This window comes from Triturus cristatus, chromosome 11 (genome assembly GCF_964204655.1).
Source record: "Triturus cristatus chromosome 11, aTriCri1.1, whole genome shotgun sequence".
In the NCBI taxonomy this organism is placed as follows: Eukaryota; Metazoa; Chordata; class Amphibia; order Caudata; family Salamandridae; genus Triturus; species Triturus cristatus.
The window spans coordinates 1,103,447,197-1,103,473,118 of NC_140594.1; the positions used below are offsets into that span (position 1 = coordinate 1,103,447,197).

At 47.8% G+C, this 25,922-nt stretch overlaps 1 protein-coding gene across 1 annotated transcript in view; it reads left to right on the forward strand.

The window, feature by feature from the left end:
• Positions 1–25,922, forward strand: part of LOC146786078 (uncharacterized) — a 266,708-nt gene that overhangs the window by 169,654 nt on the left and 71,132 nt on the right. The window lies entirely within an intron of this gene.

Consider the following 25,922-nt stretch of genomic DNA (forward strand, 5'->3'; position numbering starts at 1 on the left):
CCAGCTGTAATGTTCATTGCTGTTTCGACTGCCTGGGTTAAGTGGCGGATGGCACGGCTGTTTGCCATCGGACCCCAGAGCGGAACAAGACCCTTTACTGCGTCCATGAACTGTGCTCCGGTGGAGTCGGCTTGTACAATGTCTTTGGCACGTTTCTGTCGGTGATGGTTTGCTGGAGCCACATATGTCGGGGGAAGGACGAAGGCGATGTAGCAGGTGCCTCCCCAACCTTTCGGGAGCCAGGTGTAGGCCTTAGTACCACAGACGAAGTACACATTCGGGGAGGCAACAAAGGAGGGTGGGTCAACTGAGTCCAATGTTCGGGTGATGAGGCAGGAGCTGTGGCCCACCAGCTGTGCCCCCAGGCCTTCAAGGCATACAGATCCAGTGATGTTGATGACGGACAGGGCCACTGTTAGGGTGGCGGCCGTCCGTTTTCGGAGGTAAGAGAAGGTGGGTCTGGCTGGATTGTTGAACACTTGCATTTCAACTCGTTCTTTGGCGGGGATGTCCATGTGAAAGGAAGTGTTCGATCTCAGAGGGCAGAAGAGGGCGGAAGTTCTACCAGTTTTGTTCAACCAGAACCCATGGTAGAAGTGTGACATGGTTCTGCCGGAAGTGGCATTGTCCTTGTAGCTCTCCTGCAGGAGGATCAGCCAGGCGAGGCAGGAACCATGGACAGAAAAAGGTGAAGGGATGAAAGGGATTGAGTGCCTAGTGGCATGGGGTAGCAATCCACAGATCCAGCAGTTAGTGGCGTTGGTGGCAAGATTGTGTTGGTGGAGCAACTGCACAAAAGAGTTATTCCAGAACTCCTTACGCCTTTCTCGGAGTTGGGGTGAAAGTGAGATCAGATGGTGTTCTTTCGTGGTGGTAGGTTGAACGGTGGTCAGCAATGTCTTATGAGCGGGTGTGCTCTCCTCCATGATCCAGAAGGTGACCACGAGGAGAAGGCAAAAGAGAAGGGAAATGAAAAGTGCTATTGTCTTAAAGCTGTGCATTCGGTCAGTCTTTGGGTTTTTGTAGTGGATCTTCGGGCGTCCGGTTGCTTCCATCATCTTCATGTCAGGCGCTTCCATCACCTTCAAGAGACTCGGTAGCGGGCAGAACCACAGACTTTGTTTTAGTTTCTCTCCTGGTGGCCTTTGAGGTGACTAGGCTACCGTTCTGAGATTTCCACTTAGCCTGTGGTCATCTTAGCCGAAGTTCTCTCCTTTCGTCGCAAGTTATACCCTTCTTTGGATGGCACAGTGGGATCGGGATATTCAATCAATTCAAGTGTCTCTGTATCCGGGCAGCGGTTCAGGGATGGTCGGTCTTTGTCCAGAAGTTCCTCTTGGGCGGTGATGTTGTCCGTGGTTGTCAGGGTCGGTGATACCTTCTTGCAGTGGTGTGCATGCAGCCAATTGCGTTTCCCCTCCACTCGAAGAGCTGTTCGGGTGGTGATCAGGACTTGCAGGGGGCCCGTCCACCGGGGCTCCAGACTCTTGGTGCGCTGGAAGTTACGCACTAAGACGAAGTCACCGGGTTGGATGTCGTGTCCGGGGCCCCTGGAAACATCGGGAATGGCGTGCAGCACCTGCTGATGGATAACAGACAACGTCTTAGTTAGGTTATACAAATAGTCAGACATGAGGACGTCCGGGACGTCGTGGATGGATGTTGGTTTTGGTGCAGTCCAAAGGTTCATGGGCCGCCCAAAGACGACCTCGTAGGGGGTTAAGTGGTGTTTGGTGGGGGTGGAACGCATTGATAGCAATGCTAGTGGGAGAGCGTCTGGCCATTTTAGTCCTGTGGTGGCGACTATTTTTGCTATCTTAAGCTTCAATGTGGCATTGTGTCGCTCAACCAGGCCTGCAGATTGGGGATGGAAGACCGCATGGAATTTCTGTTTTACACCCAACCCCTTTAAGATGAGTTGGATAACTTCGGCTACGAAGTGGGGGCCGTTGTCGCTCCACAAAATTCGACAAAGGCCGTATCGGGGGAAGAATTCCTTCAGTAGTACTTTTGCGGTAGTCATAGCGGTGTTGTCATGTGTTGGGTAGGCTTCCACCCACTTGCTGAAGGCACACACAACGACAAGTACATACTTTAAACCTTGGCACCTTTCTAGCTGGACATAGTCCATTTGTAGGACTTCAAAGGGGTGATTGGGGACCCCAAACCCTCCCCGGGGTACAGCAGTTCCTTTCCCAGGGTTGTGTTGGAGGCATACTAGGCAATGTTGGACCAGACGTTTGGCTGAGTCTGGTATTCTGTCGTTGTGCCAGACTTTGGAGATGAGTTCGATCATGGGGGCAGACCCTATGTGTGCGGGGGAGTGTGCCATGGTCAGCATGGGGATCAGGTATGAGTCGGGTAGCAACCATTTGTTTGAGTCTTTAGTCTGCCAACAACCGTCATCATCCTTCAACCCCACCCGGGCCCATTCAGTTAATTCGTGTGGTGTGCTGGCTAGTTGGATATCCCTAATCGTTTCCCTAGCATCCTTCCATTTCTCAGTTTGTGACCTGGTCACGTACATGCGGGTCGTGGACCTGTTCTCGGCTGTGGTTCGGGCAGTAATGTCAGCTAGTGCATTTCCCTGTCCTATAATGTCTGTCACCTTCTTGTGTGCCTGGCATTTGATCACGGCTAACCGTGTGGGGAGGAGGACTGCTTCGGTCAGGGCAGAGACTAGATCTCCATGCAGGATGGGTGTGCCATGAGAAGTCAAGAATCCCCTCTCTTTCCATAAGAGCCCAAAGTGGTGAACTACCCCAAAGGCATACTGACTGTCTGTGTAAATGTTTGCGGTTGTCCCTGCTGCCAGGATGCAGGCTCGTGTGAGGGCAATTAGTTCCGCCGCCTGTGCGGATCGCTGTGTGATGCGGTCTGTCTCAATAACTGTTCGAGCTGTGGTGACTGCATAGGCAGCTGAGGTGGTGCCATCGGGGAGCTTGATGCATGAGCCATCTACCCACAGTTCTCCGTCAGGGTCCGGGAAGGCAGTATCCCGGAGGTCAACCCTACTCTTGGTTTGTTCGTCGGTGAGGGTCACGCAATCATGTATAGGGGATGCATTGGGGTCAGCGTCAGGGAGAGGTAGTAGAGTAGCTGGATTCAGAGTGGTGCATCGTTTCAATGTGATGTGGGGTGCAAGCAGAGTCAGTTCATAACCAGTCAGTCGTGCGCTAGTCAGGTGTTGAGTCTTGGTTTGGTTCAGGAGGGTATCAACAGCATGGGGTACCAATACTGTGAGGGGGTTCGAGAGCACGATCCCCTCACTTTGCCGGATAGAGACAGCAGCAGCGGCTACTGCTCGAAGGCAGGCGGGCAAAGCTCTGGCTACGGGGTCAAGAGTGGCAGAGAAGTAGGCACAAGGGCGTTGCTTAGGGCCTATGGACTGGGTTAGGACAGACAACGCACATCCCTCCCTTTCGTGGGTGTAGAGAGAGAAAGGTTTAGTGTAGTCTGGGGTTCCTAGGACTGGGGCCGAGCAGAGGGCGTCTCGTAATTCTTTGAAGGAGGATTGACATTCGGGTGTCCAGGGGAGGGGGAAGGGGGTATCTTTAGCCAGCAGGGAAAGCAGAGGTTTTACGATAAGACTGAAATTTGGCAACCACTGTCGACAAAAGGAGGTGAGGCCCACTAGGGACCGCACTTGCTTCTGAGTTTTGGGAACAGGGGTTTCTAGAATGGTTTGAATTCGGTCAGGGGTAAGTTTCCTCCCGTCTTTGGATAGTAGGTGGCCTAGATACGTTACTTGGGGCTGGCAGAATTGCAATTTCTTTCTGGAGACCTTGTGACCGTTCTCCGCAAGGAAGCGGAGGAGGTGAATGGTGGCTGTGACGGCAAGTGGAGTGGTGTCGGCCGCCAAAAGAATGTCATCGACGTACTGTATCAACACCACTCCATCGGGTAGTTGGACTGCATCCAGTTGCCTCTTGAGGGCTTGGCTGTAAATACTGGGACTCTCAGTGTAGCCTTGGGGTGCCCTGCAGAATCTGTATGAACGGGCTTTTAAAGTGAATCCGAACAGGTAGCGGCTGTCTGGGTGGATGGGGATGGAAAAGAATGCGTTCTTGAGATCAATAACAGTAAAGATGGTGGCAGTGGATGGAATCAGGGTGAGGATGGTGGTGATGTCTGAGACCACGGGGTACTGGGGTATGACTACTTTGTTAACCTCTCGCAAGTCAACAATGAAACGGTAGGCTTTCTCATCCCCCTCGCCTTGCTTCTTTACAATGGGTAGGATAGGGCTGTTGCAAACATTACTCACTACTTCTTCTACCACTCCTGCCTCGACTAGGGACTCGATGATTTCCACCAATGCCTTCTCACCTTCGGGTGATATCCGATACTGTGGAAGCTTTGGGAGCACTGCGTCCGGTCGGACGGTTATGTGTACCGGGTCGATCACCATGCGCCCTACATCTGAGTCGGTTTTAGCCCATAGATGTGAAGGTAATGTGTCGAGTAGGGACATGTCAGCATCGGTTATAGAGAGCATACGCCGTGTGTGACAGGGTCTGGACAGATCTGGGTTATCGTGTAGGATGACTCGAACTCCGTCTGGGGAGCATCTGATGGTAGCTCGAAAATGTTTTAGCAAATCAAGTCCCATAATAGCATCGGGGGTGTTGGAGGAGAGCAGAAAGGTCGTGTCAGTGGTGTTATCTTCTAAGTCAAAGGAGATTGGTGCTGATAAGGGGTTAGTGGAGGGCGTTCCATCGAAGCCTATTGAGGTTACATGTGAGCCAGACAAGGGTGCCCTAGGGATCAGTCGTTTGGATAACGCACTACGTGTCGCCCCAGTGTCTACCAGGAATGGGGATTTTGTGCCCAAGACCTTAGCAGTGACGTAAGGGCCTTGCTGGTCAACACGGAGTTCGACTGGATCCCTCCCTTGCCCCTGGCGGTCCTATGCGAAGTCATGGGTGCTTTCATAGTCGGACTGCTGACACTGGTTTTGTCGGGGGCGGTCAAAGGTGTTTGGTTTGCCTGGCCTGACGTTGGTTGCGTCGTTCGTGTGCCCTCGTCCCTGTCCTCTGTTTCTGGGGTCATATGCTGTGTCTCTGGGATCCCTATTTTTGTTTAGTTCCAGAAGGACCGGGCACTGGGATTTCCAGTGTCCGAACCCCCTACAGAACGCACATTGGTTCCCATCTAAGTCTCTCCGTCCGTTGTAGGGTGCAGGTGTATGGTCTCTAGGGGGTAGCTTTCTAGGGGCGGTTGGGTGGTAATTCTCTTTCGGGGGTTCCCTTCCTATGGTCACCCCTTGCAACTGTGCTATCATTACCCTCTCCTTCAGTTCCTTTTTCTTCTTCTCTGATGCCCTATCGTTCTCGTTTTTCTGATTTTCGTAGTATTGGGCCATCTGGAGAATTGCTGCGGGTTTGGAGGCTGCCCAACTACTCTTGCTGGTCTGTAGTTTCTGGGAAATTTCTTGTGACAGACCCTTCACATAATTCTGGACAAAGAGGTGATGTCCGGTTGCGGTGGTCATGTCTTGGCCACTGTAATCGGAAAACACAGTCTCGAATCGGGAGAAGTATTCAGACACATCCTCCTGGGGTTTCTGGCGGCAAGCCGTTACTATCGACCAGTCTACCTTTCTTTCTGGGATTAGAGTCTTCAGTTTTAGTACAATCTTGTCTGGGAGCTCTAATATGGCTTTTGGGCGTTTCTGTCCTGGTTCTCGCTGCTTATCTATGGTATCGAGTTGTACCCAGGTATATCCGAACGGCTCAGCGTGGTCAACTTTCCGGATTTGTTTCCACACATCAGCCGGCAGACATAGCCCAAAGAACAAGTCGATATCTGCTAAAGTCATAATCGTAGAACCTAAGGCTGTACCCAGTTCAGTGTAGAAGGCAGTCGGGTTCTTTCTCAAGTCGGGTAGAGTTTTTCTAAAGGTCAAAATGTCTTGCCGGTCCCACGGCTGGTAGACCCAGTTATATACAACCCTTCCCTTCGCATCTTGGTGGTTGATGTCGTCATGTGTTCCCAGACCTCGTGGGGGGACCCAGTAGGGGGCAGCTTCTTTAATGGGCATCATGGCATCAGCCCTTCCTTCCTGGGGCTTAGTCGCTATGGGGGTTTCTGCTTTGGTGGTCTGTCCATGTTCTTTAAGGTGTCGGTAGACCTCGAGTGTACGAGTGAAGAGGTTCGTAACGTCGCCCTCTCTTTCCTCTCCGATGTCTACCTTCCTATATAGGGCTGCTAAGCCTTCGGGACCTTTATCGTGGTATCTTTCCTCATACGCATTCAGGGCGTGATAACAGAGCCGTACGACGAAGTGTCGTCTGCGGCTGTCGGCATACGAGTTGTACACGTCTGTTATATACTCCTCACTTTCCTTTCGCTCCACCAGTGTCCCTACTATCTTATCAATTCCTGCTCGTTCATCCTTCGTTAATCGATTCATTCTGGTGGACTCTTTCTTTCTCATCTCTAGGTCGTCTAACGTTATAGCCGACGTTGTGTTCAGCGCAGGAGGCTCGGCCGGCGCGGAGGCCGTGAGGACCGAGGCCCCTGTACTGCTTTCGCTCGTGTTCGGGGGTTGTGGGTGTTGCACTACTGATTGGGAGGGTGCATACGGAGGGGGCATGTAAATGATCGGGGGACCTAACAGTAATTCGTCATTCGTTCGCTGCTTGGAGGACAACTCAGGGTAGAGCAAAGAAGGGGTCCTAACAGCGTACTGTCCTGATGTTTCGGGCTCCTGTCTTAATTTAGTTTCCCTTCTCTCCTTTATTTCTTCTTCTAACTTTCTAGCGGCAAGGTGAGCTGCCTTTCGTAATTCCTTTTCTGCTTTTACTTCTTCCCTCTTTTTCCGTTGCGTTGCTTCTTTGCGCCACATGCCAATACTGTCAAGCATAGTAGGCGTCGTCTTATTGCTACGCAGAGCTATTTCTAGCGTTTCTATCTTATGGTCGTCGAAGGATCCCATCAGTGGCCACTGACTCTTGGGGTCCTTCTTTGTATATTTATGCCATAGCTTGGTATAAGCTACGGCGACTAGTCCATATTTAGTGAACATGTCCTTATTAGGGGTGCCCTCCAGTGGAGCCGGATGGTTCACCTCTAATAAGCGGTCCGGGCAGAACCAACTACCAATCAGTGGGGAGAAGATAGGCATGACGGGTTTCAACGGGGACAAAAGTCAGCACTACCTATCTTTTCACTGCTTGCAAAGACTAGACAGAATATCTCTATTCCTCGTTATTTGTAAGCAGAGAATACCTCCAAAGAACAAATATCGAACAACTAGTGTTCGGACAATCAATCAATCAATCAATGGGAGATAAAGATAGGCATGACGGGTTTCAACGGGGACAAAAGTCAGCATTACCTACCCTTCACTATTTGCAAAGACTAGACAGAATATTCCTATTCTACGTTATTTGCAAACAGAGAATATCTCAAAAAGCACTATTCTCCAAAACAATCAATGTTCGGACAATCAATCAATGGGGAGATAAAGATAGGCACGACGGGTTTCAAAGGGGACAAAAGTCTGCGTTACCTACCCTTCACTATCTGCAAAGGGAGAGAGAGAGAGTATTTCTACTCCTCCCCGTTTGTAGACAGCGAATATCTCAAAGAGAACAATCAATGAGCACAATCAATGAGCAATACTAGTATTTCCAAAGCTTTAAACAATCAATCAATTATTTCGCATTTTGTCGTGTATCACGACCTTACCCGGACCGCGTGGACAGTTTCTCGTCTTCCGCCTCCAGCGCCCGATCGTCCTCTACTCTCCGTATTTGCCGCGGCACTCCTGATGGTTCCCAGTCAGGACCGTAGATCACTCGAGAGAGGTCTGCTCAGAACCAGTGAAGTTCGGATGATCGGCTGCCAGACGAGGGTCTATTGGGCAGGAGCTCTCCCGATCGTTGCAGTCATTCACTCTGTCGTCGGGACCTCTCCCACTGGATCCACGTGTCGCTGATGGGCCCCACGTTTGGGACGCCAATTGTTAAATGGTAGCGGCAGTTTCAGTCGATAACCTTTCAAGTATTTGCCCGGCGGTAATCGCCTCTCATACCACTCGATAATTTACCAATGAAAGAGGCAGGCGCCGGAGACTGGAAGGCAGGAAACGAAGTTTTATTCCGTCGGAGCAGAACACATCAGATCAGACAGCAAGGTATCGTCACGAGGTGCTCTAACTGCATCTCTGAGACCTGGTCTCTTATACACTGGTTTATTGCTTTATTACACATAGTACATTCTTGAGATTCCCTTGATGTATGGGGGAATATCCCCTGAAGCCCCGGTTCAGATCCGATCCCACACATAGATACAGTAGAAGTCCCCACCCCACCCACAGTAGGAGATGGCTATTGCGCAGCAGGGTATTCCGCCAATTCCTGGGGGGTGTGTGTGACCGGTCGGGTCTCAGGGAGTAGGGGCTTTGATCTACTGTAATCCCTTTGATGTGGGGTGTTTCCCTTACAGTAGGGGCAATAAACTGCATCCGCAGGGCTAGGTGATGGCCTGGGACCAGTTCAGACAATGGGGCGCAGAGGAAGGGGGTTATCAAAGGAGAGGCATGACCATGTATGGGATGTCGGTCGGATGTGGTTCCGTAGCAGGGTCGCGCAGAAGGAGAGGGTTTATGGCCTGTATGAGAGAGCGGGGGTGGCCGGCGCGCGGGGGATGCTCGCAGCGCTAGGGAAAAGCGCTGGTGATCGAAAATGAGCGGGGAGAGAGTGGGGTGCCTAAAATGGCGGCCGTGCATTCGCTGTGCGTGGCGCTGGGGAGAGGCAAGATGGCGCAGATAATGTTCAGTTTGCAAGCTAAATTTCCACATATGGAGACCAAAAATTCTTCAAAAAGATGAAATTAAAAATCTTAAAATCTTTGGCCAAGGCCTGGGCATCGGTCAGGAAGAACCTGGGGCTCTCTTATTATTCCAACTACGCACCAATTTGGGACTCCCCAGGTCTACCGGCCTGGCTGAAAGACCAATTGGCCACACCTTTGAGGGAAGCAGGAATTGTAAGGTGGGGGAACTTCTGTTAGAAGGTGACATTATATCTTGGGACGATTTGCAGGGTAAGGTCGGATCAGGATTGGCAAGATTCAAGTATATACAACTTGTAAGCTGGGCCAGGGCTCTTGGCGAAAAAGGGGCTCCTTTGGGGATTGTTAGTAACTTGGAACAACTACTGGTAGAGCGGCAAAGGGGGGGTAAAGAAGTTGCTTTGTGGTACTGGAGTTTGCTCGACGACATCGATGGCGAATTCACCCTCCCTGGAGAACTTTGGGGAGAAGATCTGGACTATAACTGCAAAGAGGACTGGATTAAATCTTTTTCTATACTATATAAAATTGTGAAACCTGCATGGTTTAGACGGAATCATCTTTTCACAGTACATCGGGCCTACCTCTCCCCGTTAAGGTTGTCAAAGTACCAGCAAAATAAAAAGTGCAATAAATGCAATCTTCCCAATGCATCGGATATTCATATGTTCAAGGATTGCCCCTCTATCGCCCGGTTCTGGGATGAAGTAATAACATCACTGAATTCCATTCTAGAGGCCAACCTGATTCTTACATTGCCATTAATAGTTTTTGGCTTAGACTCCAATATTACGGGCCAGGCCAGACTCTTTTTATTCTATGCAATACTTCTGGCCAGAAGACAGATTTGTAAAGTGTGGGTCGACTCATCTGTGCCTCAGCATGCTGGCTGGCTGACGTCCTTGATTGAGACATCAAGGATGGACTTAGCCAGGCCAGGTAACAAAGGCAATCGAGCATTTTGGGACTTTTTGATTCATCGTAGATAGGGCGCCGGGGTTTTTTTTTTTTTCCCCGGGTCCAATGATTATGCCTAAATAAACTCCAAGGATCTAGGGTCTCCAACCTTCGTTTTTTTTTCTCCATTTAGATCCTACAGCTGGTATTTAAATCCAGTCGGGATGTGTCTCTTTTTCTGGCTGATCATCATCCACCATTATGTCATCGTGCTTAGGCTCGGTTGAGGAATTAATCATGTCTTCTACCGGAGGGCACGCTAGGTGGTCGGTGTACGCAGAGAATGTGGGATATGGCAAATGAGGACAAAAAAAAAAAAAAAAAAAAAAAAAAAATATATAATCAATTTTGAACAAATAAATCAATTTTTCATAAATAACATCATCACTATACTTTACACATTATTCATGTCCGTTCATTAATACAAAGGAATTATTCCAATTCATGACAAAAAACCAAACAAAGCCCAGGGAGAAGAACACTGCACATACAAACTCTTCATTCATACAAACACATACCAGACATTCCTTGCACATATATATCAGTAGTTTTCCCACTTAGCACACAATGAGTGATAAGGTAATCCTGATGGCCTCCAAGAGGGAGCTGCTACAAAGATTTGTAGGATCTACAGGGAGATTTGGTCAACGCGTTTCGGTGGTAAAAGGAAACGTGAGAACCACCTTCTTCAGGACCAGCTACTTCTCTTAGCGCAAGTTCTCAAAACCTGGGGTATCCTAAAAAAAACAAATTTTTACATACATATGAAAAATTAGTCACTAGCCTCTAAACATTATTTTTGGCAATACTGTGTGCTATAACAAAAGACACCGGTTGGGCCAATTTATACAACTGAGCATCAAAGTAAGAAAGAAAAAGAGGAAAAATTCTGAAAAAAACAGAGATAGTTTGAGAGGGCCAACACGCATAATGGTGCAATTTAAAATATTATTTCTAATCAAAGCAAGTTACCTTCGGCTGAGATTATAAGGACAAGATGTGAGTGGAAATAATCCTTATAGTACTCTACTCTACTCTGACCAGAAAGGTATAAATCCAAACAAAGAAATACTGTTTTTTGTAGTAGTCCTTTCAATAAGGCAAAGAGGGATACTTACTGTTTAGGGGAACAATATCGACCTACAAAGCCTGCTGTTTGTGCTGTAAAACGTAATCACAGTATAATTTCTTCCTTTTCTCTTTTTTTATCTGTTTGTCTGTAGATGTCCTAATAAAGTTTAAAGCAGAAAAAACCTAAATCAAGATTATTGCATTTTCTAATTGTCACTCCCAGTTCCCTATTTAGGTGTGTCTAAATCCTTTTATTATATCCGCATAGTGTTTACATACCAATAATGTTAGACTCCAAGTCCCACTAAGTGTAGTGTGAGGCTAGGGTACATCCAACAATAATTCCGTAGTGCTCCATATATCTGTGTGAGGAAGTTAAAATATACTGCATCATAGTCTGTCTCCTATTTACAAATTGCTGCATACTATCACCAGATTCAAATGATTGTAAATACCTTTAAGAAGTAAATTGCTTAAAGATCACCAGGGTATTTCTTTTCCATCCAAAACCAGATATAGGTAGAATCCCAAAAATACAGAGACACACTGTTGTAATTCTTTATGGTGTCCCTATGACAAAAGAGATACAAAAAGACAACCAAAAGGATAAAAGTCAATTAATCTTAATAACCCATATATAGAGTCTATGTCCCAAAACACGGGACCAATAGTAAAATCAACGGACACCGAAGATCATACCTATGCATTACTTGAATAGTAAAGACGAATATAAAGAGGTACATCAAACACAACCTTTTCTTTAAGAGCAAATACACATTAGATAGGAACAGGAATTTTACCACTATTCTATATAGATCTACGCCCACCTTCGCTTCATGGTAAATTGCAATGCTTAATCTTTAAATGACACTAGATATCCAACTAGCCATAGGTTAAGGGTGAAGTAAGCGCTAAATTGGAATACTGACAAGGAATAAAGGAGCAAAAAGATCCAGATTACCCCAGTATAAACAACAGTTCAAGCCTTTTCCTCCTAACCACCATCGCTCGAAACATCAAAGTCCTTCAATAGCACGTGGGCGTCCTCAGATCGTCCTGCCGTCAGCAAGTGAGCCTTGACCCAAATGCGTGTCTCTACTTATACTCCTCCCTCCGTAATCAATCTACCAAGATTGTCTAAACCGTATCACCTGTGAGTAAAGCAGTCATTAAGAAAGGACTAACAGATTTACGCTAATCGGAGCGCCATCTTTGAAAGGTATAATATATTCTCTAATGTCATATCAACAGAAAGCCACAATAGCCCGATCTAAATTGCAGACCATCCAAAACCGAGGTTTTCTAAAAATAAATAGTAATAACATACCTCTATTAAGCGAAAAAGGTCTACATACAAGCCATGACTTCATGGCATAACGGTTCTCAATTACAGAATGTTATTTTTTCGTCAGCGCCATCTTGTAGTGGCGTATATCAGGTCATCCAAGATAGGGAAAAAGGGACTAACAAAGTACCGCTATTGCAGGGCGCCATCTTGGAAAAGCATAATACAAGCCATCGAGCCTAATTTCTAAGTTCCCAAAGAGACTTCTATCTAAAATACATAACCCGAGGAGGTATGTATAACTCAACCAGCTATACCATACTAATTTGGGCATGTACGATCTGTCACGAAAGGGAACGACTCAAGGCTAACGATTTCCATTACTGCCATCTGCAAGTAGTCTATGTGCGGTCATCTGTTTATAGAGTCTGTGAACAAAATATGGAGAATCTTTTGAATAAGCGCATGATTTTTCTTGACACAATCATGTGCGACAGGAACTATCCACATCAAGCCACTTAATTACAGCCAAAACTCAACACCATATTATACACCCAGCTATATATATGTGTGTCTCCATCTGAGTTGATAATCCATATACTCGCTCAGAAAGAACAAAGAAAGAGGAAAAAATATTTTTTAATATAATAGGTTGGACTTTCTTATAGGCAGACACTGTAGCCCAGTGAACATTGTTTTCAAAGACTATTAATACGAACAATCAGATCCATAAATGAGTCGACATATTGTCCTGAGATATGAATTCCAAAAACCCCCCTAGAGAAGCCCAACATAAAGAAATTTTAGCTCATTTAGAAAACTCATAGGAGCTATTCATAATTAGACATACAGGGAGAATATCAAGTAATAATTACAGTTAGCCCCAAATCTCATGAACAGGTGACCGTGCGTTGTCCAGGTTATACAGATACTAACGGTAGATCCCTCAATCAGATTCTTAACAGAATATATCAGAAACCAATAGATAAAGAAAGACCTAGTGTCCAGGGTTGAAGAGGAGAATATCTACATAAACATTTACCAAGATCGGGTAATTTTCCATTGAATTTCCTCATTAAGGCCATGTTTCACACTGTCAAAAGTAAAGATCCAGAAGGTCTCTCTCCTTTTGCGCAGGGTTTCCATAGGAACCCCTACTTGGCCTTTCACTTTCTCCAAAATACACCATTTAATGTCTTGTTCAGTGTGATGTTGAGTACAAAAGTGTTGGACAAGAGGAGCAGAGGCCTTACAGGTACGGATCGCAGATTTATGCTCCCTAAAGCGTACCCTAAACTCACGTGCTGTCTCCCCTATGTAAGCTAGATTACAGGGACATAGGAGGATATAGATGACGTTACGACTTCTACAGTTTGTGAGATCTTTCAGTTTGGCAGTATATCCCTGGTACACAAGTACATCTGTAACTAAAGCAGTGTTGCAAGCGTAACAGGAGCCACAGGTATGATTTCCCATTATGGCTGGTAAACCCGTTAAGGTAGTTTGACGCACAGTATTGTTTAAGCTTGATCGTGTATGTACTAATATGTCGCGAAGATTGCGATTTCTGCGGTAAGCTACCAAAGGTTGCTCTAGCTGGGTTTCATCAGTGTCAGTATTCAAGATTTTCCAGTTTTTCTGGATGATGTTTTTAATCTTGAAATTCAAGGGGGAGTGATTAATCACACATACAACGTTTCGTTCCCTCCAATAAGGCATCACGATTATAGTACTTAGCCCTCTTGTATGCGTGACGTACTAATCTCTTTGGATAACCTCTTGCTAAGAGTCTTAATCTAAGGGCATCACCATGAGTGTGAAAGTCCAACATATTTGTACAATTTCTTCTTAACCGTAGGAACTCTCCAAATGGAATAGAGTCCTTTTGGATGTTAGGGTGATAGCTATGGTACTGTAGGATGGTATTTTTTGCAGTGGGTTTCCTGAATAGACTGACCTCTAGGATATTGTTAAATCCCGAAATCAGGATGTCCAGGAATTCCACAGAGTGGACACTACTCTTCACTGTGAAATTCAAATTATCATCACTTGCATTTAACCATAAGATGTATTCATTCTGAGATTTGTTGTCACCCTTCCAAATAAAAAAAATGTCGTCAATGAAGCGTCTACAACTCTCTACATTGTCAGAGAAGGGGGCCGCCTCATTGAACACATGCTTGATTTCCCATTCACCCATATAAGTGTTGGCAACACTTGGAGCAACCAAAGCCCCCATGCTGGTGCCCTTAACTTGTTGGTATAGGGAACCATTAAATTCAAAAAAATTATTCAAAACAACAATCTCCAAACAATTTAAAATGAAGTCATCTGGTCTGTCCTCAGGGAACCTCTGAAGTAAAGAGGTGACAGATTGCAACGCTTGACATTGAGGTATGTTGGTGTACAAAGCCTCAATGTCAAGCGTTAGTAGGATTTCAGTCATGGGGTTGAATGGTCTACCCTCAAGTTTGCTGATGACATCTCCAGTGTCGCGAACAAAGGACGCATACGTCTGGGTGAGAGGACAAAGGAATGAGTCCACATACTTAGAGAGTGGTTCAGTGCTAGAGCCTATAGTTGATATAATAGGCCGCATAGGTGGATTATGAATATCCTTATGAGTTTTAGGGAGCCCATAAAGAGCAGCAGTCTTTGGACAAGTTTTATTTAGAAACAGATATTCCTGCTGACAGATGTCACCAACCTCCAATGCTCTAGTTGTTAATTCTTGAATTGTCTTTTTCAAATGGAGAAGCTCTCTGGGATGCGATTTTTTATAATGTTGGGGAACAGCTAACATATTAAGGATTTTATCATCATAGTCATTCTTATCCATAACGACTATTTCACCACCTTTGTCACATGGTTTCACAATAAGATTGTTGTTAGATTTGATCTTCTGCAAGGCATTATTTTCAATAGGGGACAGATTGTTTCTTACATATGGTAGATGTTTGGTTAGTTTGGTAACCTCCTTTATGACATTCTGTTAAAAAATCTGTACTTCTGGGCCAACCATCTCCAGAGTCGGAGTGAATTGAGATGGAGGTTTACACTTCGACTGGTTCTCATTATTGATTTCTGATGGTCAATCCAGGAAGTATTTCTTCAATCTAACCTTCCTGAAGAAGGTGTATAAGTCCTCATGTAGTTTGAACAGATTTGGTTGTGTGGACGGGACAAAGGATAAGCCTCGACTTAAAACAGAACATTCTTCTGTATTAAGACTGGCCGATGATAGATTAAAGATGGGTAGCACATCATCTTTCTTTCGACATTCCCCCATACTGACTATTGGCGCCAATATTGTTGGTTCCGGGTTTTCAAATATGGCTGCTGATGTTGAGGGGCCATTGGTTGTTGGTCTCCTCTGTCCGATACCCATCTCTTGTTTCTTCCTCGATATTGACCCCGTGATAAAAAAGGTGTCTGTCCCCGGTATGACTGTATTCCCATCTGTCTACCTCTACGGGGTGAAAATCATATTGTGCCTCATCTAAATCTTGTCTAGCCTCATTGACAGAATCCGACAAAAACGTTTCAGAAAAATTCTGCGTTTTTCTTTGATAATTGTTATTCCTGCCTGGATAGTCTTGATTGTAATTTGAGTCCTGATAATAAGTGGGGCGAAGGTATGGATATGCTTTTTCCTGTGTGTACCATCTGATATCTTTTCTTAATTTATCAGTTTTTTTGTTATTCAAATATATCTCAAAGTCCTTCATATCGGTGTTAATTTTTTCCAATCTAGCTTTTGCTTCCTCTAGTGCCGTGGAAGTATTCAGTTTTTCTTCCAATGATGTAATTTCCTTACTCAGGACCTCCATCATTTCTCTGGTGGTTTCTATTATAAGAATCATCCAGTCCCTGGAGCAGCGGTTCGCAATAAGGGACCACCGCTCCAAGAACTTACGGACTTCTACAAACAGTGCAGGGACATTCCGTACCCTTAAACCAGAAGGAATCACTCCTGATCGTAATAGTAATAGTAATTACAAAAACACAATACATAATTTGCAATAAGGTATAAATCCTTAGGAGGCCGTGGGTTACACTGGGATGTCGACGGCGTTTCGACCTTATGCACTTAAGGTCATCATCAGGACAATGGCTACAATTTGAAGAGTGCTGAGTACTGGTCTAATGAAAACGCACAAAGCGCTAATGTCCGGGCGATCGTCAGGAACTTCTACGTAAGACGGTATCACGAAGTGCTTTGGAATGCCAGAACTACGTTCGGGAACAAATTGGCCGATATGCTGGATCCGTTACAGTCGTGCAGTACCCTTGACTTGTGCGTTTTCATTAGACCAGTACTCAGCACTCTTCAAATTGTAGCCATTGTCCTGATGATGACCTTAAGTGCATAAGGTCGAAACGCCGTCGACATCCCAGTGTAACCCACGGCCTCCTAAGGATTTATACCTTATTGCAAATTATTTATTGTGTTTTTGTAATTTGTTTATGATTAATGTTGTTCTTTCACTTTGCGCCGCCCACACTGTATATATCACTTGTGTCACTGCACTTATCACTTACACCGAGCACGGTCAGTACACAACTGGTGTATGTTTGGCTACCAGAATTTGATTTAACTGTATTATAGTGCTGTTATAATTCTTTTGCATAATAATAATAACTAAAAAACTTTTTCATACTTTGGTCTCTTGGTTTCCCTTCTTTATGACTTATGCATCTTTGTTTAAAATTGTCCCTATAATTACTGGTTGAGACATTGTTGTTTTGATACTCGGAGCCCAAAGTACAACTTCAAAGAAGAAAAGGAAGATTATGTACTGGCAAAAGTTCACGGTGTCCAGGGGTCACCATTCCACATCACCAACGATAGCCACGGGCCTCAGCTTTGCTGTGGACTCAGGGTAGGCTCGGGGAAGCCTGAAAATCTACCTCTGGTGATGCAAAGACTTCGGCGTCTGGCGGGAGCTTCAGAGTTGCAGACCAGATAGTTGCTTCTTTGGTGCCTGCCAATCAGGGGAGTCACTCCTTGACCCCAAGGGAGATTTCTTCCATCTTCTAGTTGAAATAGAAAGTCAAAGGTCCAGGATATATGTTGCAGAGTTTTGTCCAGGGTAAACTAAAGTCTCAAGGACTGGGTTCCTATACTTATACTAAGATAGGGGGTTGAACATACTCTGGGGACCCACCTATGGGAGGGTTTGGAAAGAGGGGGTGGTTACACCCATTTCCTTTGTCCAGTTTGGCACCAGAGCAGGGGCAGGTAGCACCTGCAACCGGTTTGAACTGGACTATGGACAGGGACACCAAGTGTGCCCCCAGTGCAGGACTTCAAAGCACCAGAGAGTGCTCCCGCCCAGCCCCAATACACATCTGCCTGTCTGGGGAGGTGGTTACACCTCCCTGTGACAGGAAACCTATTGTCCAGGCTTCCCCTGCCAGAGTTTTGGTCAGAAGCAGGAGGCCAGACCCGTGTCTGTGGCAGTGGCATCCATTTTGTGATTCCAGGGCTCTAGAAAATCTTTACCGGTTAGACCAGTGGGTACATGTCTTTGATTTGATTTGAGATTGTATTTGTATAGCGCACTATCACTCCGCGAGGAGTATCTTGGCGCTGGCGTCATACAGTAGTGATAGCATGGATTATTGAATTGCTAAGAGTAATTAAATCAAAGCAAAGCAGCAGTCGTCCGAGATACCATAAATCCAAGTTTTGAGATCTTTCCTAAATGAAAGTTCAGTATTACAGAGTTTAATCTGGGCTGGCAGCTTATTCCATGCTCTGGCACCCAAAAAGGCTAGGGTTTTTGCGCCTTTTCGTTTATATCTGTAATTGGGTAATTTTAGAAGATTTGCCGAGGAGGATCTGAGTGGCCTGGTGGTAGTATAAGGAGAGACACGTGCCGACAAAAATTTAGGACCAGTCTTCGTCTTTGCCCTAAACGTGATGAGGAGGATTTTAAAGAGAATTCTTTTGTGGACCGGGAGCCAATGAAGTTTATTTAAGGCGGCAGACGCTGAGGAACTTCTGGGGAGTTTAAGTACCAGGCGGGCTGCAGCATGTTTTACCACCTGAAACTTCTTTAGGACTGATCTATTGGCTCCAGCCAGTAGCCCGTTGCAGTAGTCCATACGAGAAAGTATCAGGGCCACTGCTACGGACTTTCTAGCTGACAAAGGAAGGAACCGAAAGAATTTTTTTAGAGTTTTAATTAGGCCGAAACACGTTCCTGCAACTGCTTTAGTATGAGGAAGAAAGGAGAGGGAGTTATCAAATTGGACTCCTAAGTTTTTGGCGACCTTGACCACCTCAGGGGGTGGGGTAGCCCCGTCAGGCCACCACATCGACGGGTGAAAGGAGGTGCCAGTCCCTATGGGGAGAATCTCTGTTTTATCGTTGTTGCACTTCAAATGATTAATCGACATCCATTGGAGAACCGCAGTTAGGCAAGCTTTAAAATTCATTTCAGCTTGCGTGGAGTCGTTCTCCAAGGAGATAATCATTTGAGTGTCATCTGCGTATGACAGAACCTCAATCCCGAAGGAACTAATCAAAGTGATCAGAGAGGCCATATAGACATTAAAAAGTAATGGACTTAGGGAAGATCCCTGAGGGACTCCTGCTGAAATGGGTCGTTCAGAAGAGAGGAAAGAACCAAGGGTAATGACCTGTCTCCGTGAGGACAGGAAGGATCTGATCCATTTCAGCACCGTGCCTGAGATGCCGCTGCATTCGAGACGTCTCAAGAGGATGTCATGAGAGATCGTATCGAATGCAGCTGACAAATCGAGCAGAATCAGTACCCCCTTCCTACCTCTATCTGCAATCATCTTCAGGGCATCAGAAACTTCAATGAGGGCTGATTCCGTAGAATGTTTGGGACGGAATCCTGCTTGGCGAGGGTGAAGAATCTGTTGATCTTCCAGGAATTTTGTGAGCTCCTTTAAGACAAAGGTTTCTGTGATTTTTCCCAAAGTTGGAAGAAGTGAGATAGGGCGGAGTTTGGAGAGCACAGCTGAGTCAATGTGTTGTTTTTTTTTTAATGGTTTAACCAGTGCCAACTTCCAGTCTGCTGGAACAACGCCCAGACTAAGGGACGAATTAACAATCTGATTAATCAAAGGGTTTGCTACCTCTGACAGCTTGTGAAGAACCGATGGAGGACAGGCATCCAAGGGCGACCCCGATTTGCATTTTTGTGTGGCCATAAGGGTCAAATCTAACGATACAGGTGAGAATGCCACCAGAGAGGCAGAGCTATTCGTCGGAGAGGGGTCAAGGGAGCAATTGGCATCTGGGAAATTTTTCTGAATTGCGAGGATTTTCTCCTCAAAAAACAAGGAGATCTGGTCGCATAGTAACTGAGAGGCGGGCAACTCTCTTTGCTCCGCCGTCGGTGTTGTGAAGGATTTTACAATTTGAAAAATCGTCTTCTGATTGTCTTGAGCTAAGTTGATTTTATTTGTGAAGAATTCCTTTTTTGCCAGTTGAATTTGGGAAAGATATGCTTTCCTACCTTCCCTAAAAATAGTTTTTTGTTTCTCCGTGTATCCCTTTCTCCACTGCCGCTCCAATTGCCTGCAATGCAATCTAGCAAGAGCCAGTGTGGGCGTAAACCAGGGGGTATTTACGTTTTTTGGTTTTAGCGGCTTGCTTGGTATGTGTGAGGGCGTTATGGCCTTGCTGATGTTAGTGAGCCAGGACTGAAAAAGGTGAGAGTCAGTATCTGTATTGCCTGTTAAAGATGGGACTAGACTTTTGGCCACTGTGGTTAAATTAGGATTTTTAACAATCTGCGTCCATGAGGGTCCCAGCTGAGGATTATTAAAGGTTTTCACAATCTGTGTCATTGGAGGCATAGTAATTCTAAGGGGGATAAAGGAATGGTCGGACCAGATTAGGGGAACGGGGGTATCTGCAGCAAGGTGCAATAGATTAGAGCAGACCCCATCAAGGGTGTGACCTGCTGAATGGGTGGGGCCATTCACTATTTGCTGTAGTGAAAACAAATCTAAAGTCTCTCGCTCTAGAAGGGCGGAATGCTACCCCTGCCGCCAGAACTGGCAGGGGGTAGTATTCCATAGTGTTTGACACCAAACACGACATGTTTTCGTGCAGCCAGTCCGAAGTTAGCATTTACCGCGAGGTTATAATGCACTTAAGAGTATATGGTCAGGCTGCACCACAAACAGCATCAGAGGAGGTACTCCGAACGCTGCAGAGGGGCTCTGCTCATGCAGGGGCACCCTCTCACAGAAAAACCAAGCACTCTGTCTTCAGGATTGTTAAGGCCTGCCATAGGAGTGACTTATAGGTTTTATATGCGTGTGCAATGGTAGTGATGTAGGTAGCCTATACCACAGTAAGTTGTGCATGCACCACCTTACCCAGGCTGCCGTAGCAGACCTGTGGTGTCATTTTGGAGTGCTTCCCAGGGGTGGCATAATACATGCAGGCCCTGGGAGGCCTCTGGGTGCGATCCCCGCACCAGCCATGATGGTAAAAAGCCTGGGAATCAAAATTGACGCCAACCTCTCCCTGACAAACCAAATCACCTCCGTCTTCGGTACCTGCGTGAGCTTACTCAGGCGACTGAGGAGACTCTCCCCCATCCTCTCTTTCTCATCAATGAGGACTGTTGTGACCGCCCTGATCCTGGCCCGGCTCGACTACGGTAATTCACTCTATATCGGACTGCCAACCTCACTGCTGCACAGACTCCAGGTGATTATGAATGATGCTGCCAGGCTGATCTTTAAACTACCCAGACATACTCAGGCCTCCCCCCTACTTCAACAACTGCACTGGCTACCCATCAAGCAGAGGGACAAATTTAAAGGCCTCTGCATTACACATAAGGCTTTGTTTGGGCAAGCCCCCAAATATATCAAGGAACGCCTGACGACATACACCCCATGTCGCACTCTCAGGTCCTCCACGGAGGGTCTATTAAAATGCCCACGCTTCCATTATTCCTCGAAATGGGTCGAGCCTTTTCCACTCTCATGCCACAAATCTGGAACAGACTGCCAGGCGAGCTGCGATCGGAAAGTGGTCTCCTGTCCTTCAGGAGAAAACTAAAGACCCTCTTATTCATGGAAGCCTGGGCTTAACGCCCTAGCTCGCAGTACATCCACATCCTGACACTCCCGCTGTTCTGCTCTCAGTGCTTAGAGACCTGCAGGTATTAAGCGCTTTACAAACTACAATTAACATAACATAACCTATGCCCTGGGTACATAGTATACCATATACTAGGGACGTATAAGGCACTCCAGAATCCAATTAGAAATGTACCTAATGTACATGGAAACCATTTTAGAGAGGAAGCACCTAGGCTGGGGTCCTGATTAGCAGGGCCACAGCCAGACTAAGGTCGAAAAACAGTGAAATACCAGCAAAAAGTGGGGGTACCCATGTGAAGCAGATCCTACTCTCCTACACTGTTCCTCTCTGCTGTCCCTGCATTCCTCTGGGGTGTCTGTCTCTGCTGCCCCTGCATTCCTCTGGAGTGTCCGTCTCTGCTGCCCCTGCATTCCTCTGGGGTGTCCATCTCTATTGTCCCTGCACTCCTCTGAAGTGTCCATCTCTGATGTCCCTGCATTCCTCTGGAGTGTCTGTCTCTGCTGCCCCTGCACCCCTTTGGATTGTCTATCTCCACTCCCCCTGCATTACTCCGGAGTGTGTCTTCAGCTCTGTTCCTCTCTGCTGTCCCTGCATTCCTCTGAAGTGTCTGTCTCTGCTGCCCCTGCATTCCACTGGAGTGGTCGTCTCTGCTGCCCCTGCATTCCTCTGGGGTGTCGTCTCTACTGCCCCTGCATTCCTCTGGAGTGTCCGTCTCTGCTGCCCCTGCATTCCTCTGAAGTGTCTGTCTCTGTTGCCCCTGTATTACCCTGGAGTGTCCATCTCTTCTGTCCCTGCATTCCTCTGGAGTGTGTCTCTGCTTCCCCTGCACTCCTTTGGATTGTCTGTCTCTGCTGCCTCTACACTCCTCTGGAGTGTCTGTCTCTGCTGCCACTGCATTCCTCTGGATTGTCTGTCTCTGCTGCCCCTGCACCCCTCTGGAGTGTCTGTCTCTGCTGCCCCTGCACCCCTCTGGAGTGTCTGTCTCTGCTGCCCCTGCACTCCTCTGAAGCGTCTGTCTCTGCTGTTCCTGCACTCCTCTGGATTGTCCGTCTCTGCTGTTCCTGTATTCCTCCAGAGTGTCCATCTCTACTGCCCCTGCATTCCTCTGGTATGTCTGTCTCCACTGCCCCTGCACCCCTCTGGTTTGTCTGTATCCACTGCCCCTGCACCCCTCTGGTATGTCTCTCTCCTCTGCCCCTGCATTCCTCTGGAGTGTCCATCTCTACTGCTCCTGCATTCCTCTGGAGTGTCTGTCTCTACTGCCCCTGCATTCCTCTGGAGTGTCTGTCTCTACTGCCCCTGCATTCCACTTGAGTGCCTCTTCAGCTCTATTCCTTTCTGCTGCCCCTTCATTCCTCTGAAGTGTCCGTCTCTACTGCCCCTGCATTCCTCTGGAGTGTCTGGCTCTACTACCCCTGCATTCCTCTGGTATGTCTGTTTCTACTGCCCCTGCATTCCTGTGGAGTGTCCGTCTCTACTGTCCCTGCATTCCTCTGAAGTGTCTGGCTTTACTGCCCCTGCATTTCTCTGGTATGTCTGTCTCTACTGCCCCTGCATTCCTCTGGGGTGTCTGTCTCTGCTGCCCCTGCATTCCTCTGGAGTGTCTGTCTCTGCTGCCCCTGCATTCCTCTGGAGTGTCTGGCTCTACTGCCCCTGCATTCCCTACATGAAGAGGTGTGGCGCCACGGCCAGGGTGACTGACTCCGGAATCTGGGGATCACGGTCCGATCCCCGGCGCCGGAGGCAGATTATCCCAGCACCATGTGACTCTGGGCAATAGCTTGCTTAATCTTCCCGACGGCCCCCAGTGCCTAGAGACCCTTACGGGTGATTGTTCGCGCTTTACAAATGTGGATTATTATTATTATTATTATTATTCCTCTGAAGTGTCTGGCTCTACTGCCCCTACATTCCTCTGGTATGTCTCTCTACTGCCCCTGCACTCCTCTGGAGTGTCTGTGTCTACTGCCCCAGCATTCCTCTGGGGTGTCTGTCTCTGCTGCCCATGCATTCTTCTGGAGTGTTTGTGTCTACTGCCCCAGCATTCCTCTGGGGTGTCTGTCTCTGCTGCCCATGCATTCTTCTGGAGTGTTTGTGTCTAATGCCTCTGCATTCCTCTTGAGTGTCCGTCTCTGCTGCCCCTGCATTCCTCTGGAGTGCCTCCTCAGCTATGTTCCTCTCTGCTGCCCCTGCATTCCTCTGGAGTGTCCGTCCTTACTGCCCCTGCATTCTTCTGAAGTGTCTGTCTCTACTTCCCCTGCACTCCTCTAGAGTATCTGTCTCTGCTGCCCCTGCATTCCTCTGGTATGTCCGTCTCTTCTGCCCTATGCATTCCTCTGGAGTGTTCGTCTCCACTGCCCCTGCATTCCTCTGGTATGTCTGTCTCTACTGCCCCTGCATTCCTCTGGGGTGCCTCTTCAGCTCTTTTCCTTTCTGCTGCCCCTGCATTCCTCTGGAGGGTCTGTCTCTACTGCCCCTGCATTCCTATGAAGTGTCTGGCTCTACTGCCCCTGCATTGCCCTTGTACGTCTGTCTCTACTGCCCCTGCATTCTTCTGGAGAGTCCATCTCTACTGCCCCTGAATTCCACAGGAGTGTCTATGTCTACTGCCCCTGCATTCCTCTGGGGTATCTGTCTCCGCTGCCCCTGCATTCCTCTTGAGTGCCTCTTCAACTTTATTCTGCTCCACTGCCCCTGCATTCTTCTGGAGTGTTCATCTCCGCTGCCCCTGCATTCCTCTGGGGTGCCTCTTCAGCTATGTTCCTTTCTGCTGCTCCTGCATTCCTCTGGAGTGTCTGTCTCTACTGCCCCTGCATTCCTCTGGAGTGTCCGTCTCTACTGCCCCTGCATTCCTCTGGGATGTCTGTGTCTGCTGCCCCTGCATTCCTCTGGAGTGTCTGTGTCTAATGCCCCTGCATTCCTCTGGGGTGTCTGTCTCCACTGCCCCTGCATTCCTCTGGGTGCCTCTTCCGCTCTGTTCCTTTCTGCTGCCCCTGCATTCCTCTGGAGTGTCCGTCTCTACTTCCCCTGCATTCCTCTGACGTGTCTGGCTCTACTGCCCCTGCATTCCTCTTGTATGTCTGTCTCTACTGCCCCTGCATTCCTCTGGATTGTCTGTCTCTACTGCCCCTGCATTCCTCTGGAGTGTCTGTGTCTACTGCCCCTGCATTCCTCTGGGGTGTCTGTCTCCGCTGCCCCTGTATTCCTCTGGGGTGCCTCTTCAACTTTGTTCCTCTCCGCTGCCTCTGCATTCCTCTGGTATGTCCGTCTTTGCTGCCCCTGCGTTCCTCTGGAGTGTTCATCTCCGCTGCCCCTGCATTCCTCTGGGGTGTCACTTCAGCTCTGTTCCTTTCTGTTACCCCTGCATTCCTCCGGAGTGTCTCTTCAGCTCTGCTCCTCTCTGCTGCCCCTGCATCCCTCTAGGTACCACTTCTGTTCTGCTCACCTCCGCAGCTCCTGCATTTCTCTTGAGTGCCTCTTCAGCTCCGTTCCTCTATGCAGCCTCTGCATTCCTCTGGGGTGGCCGTCTCTGCTGCCCCTGCATTCCTATGAAGTGTCCGTCTCTGTGCCTGTGCTTTCCTCTGGAGTGTCCGTCTCTGCGCCCCTGCATTCCTCTGGAGTGTCCGTCTGTGCGCCCCTGCATTCCTCTGCAGTGTCCATCTCTGCTCCTCTGCATTCCTGTGGGGTGTCCGTCTCTGTGCCTCTGCGTTCCTCTGGAGTGTCCGTCTCTGTGCCCCTGCATACCTCAAGAGTATCAGTCTCTGCGCCCCTGCATTCCTCTGGAGTGTCTGTCTCTGATGCCACTGCATTCCTCTGGAGTGTCCGTCTCTGTGCCTCTGCATTCCTCTGGTGTGTCCGTCTCTGTGCCCCTGCATTCCTCTGGAGTGTCCGTCTCTGCGCCCCTGCATTCCTCTGGAGTGTCTGTCTCTGATGCCCTTGTATTCCTCTGGAGTGTCCTTCTCTGCGCCCCTGCATTCCTCTGGAGTGTCCGTCTCTGTACCTCTGCGTTCCTCTGGAGTGTCCATCTCTGTGCCCCTGCATTCCTCTGGAGTGTCCATCTCTGCACCCCTGCATTCCTCTGGAGTGTCTGTCTCTGATGCCACTGCGTTCCTCTGAAGTGTCCGTCTCTGTGCCCCTGCATTCCTCTGGAGTGTCTGTCTCTGCGCCCCTGCATTCCTCTGGAGTGTCTGTCTCTGATGCCACTGCATTCCTCTGAAGTATCCGTCTCTGTGCCCCTGCATTCCTCTGGAGTGTCTGTCTCTGATGCCCCTGTATTCCTCCGGAGTGTCCGTCTCTGTGCCCCTGCATTCCTCTGGAGTGTCCGTCTCTGCGCCCCTGCATTCCTCTGGAGTGTCCGTCTCTGTGCCTCTGCATTCCTCTGGAGTGTCTGTCTCTGATGCCCCTGTATTCCTCTGGAGTGTCCGTCTCTGTGCCCCTGCATTCCTCTGGAGTGTCCGTCTCTGCGCCCCTGCATTCCTCTGGAGTGTCCGTCTCTGCGCCCCTGCATTCTTCTGGAGTGTCTGTCTCTGCGCCTCTGCATTCCTCTTGGGTGCGTCTTCAGCTATTTTGATCTGTGCCACCCTTGCATTATTCTGGCCTGCTTTCAGCTCATCTTCCTACTTCCCTGCACTCCTCTGTCTTGCATCCTCATTTCTTTTCATCTCTGTTAACCATGTATTCCCCCGAAGTGCACCTTCATCT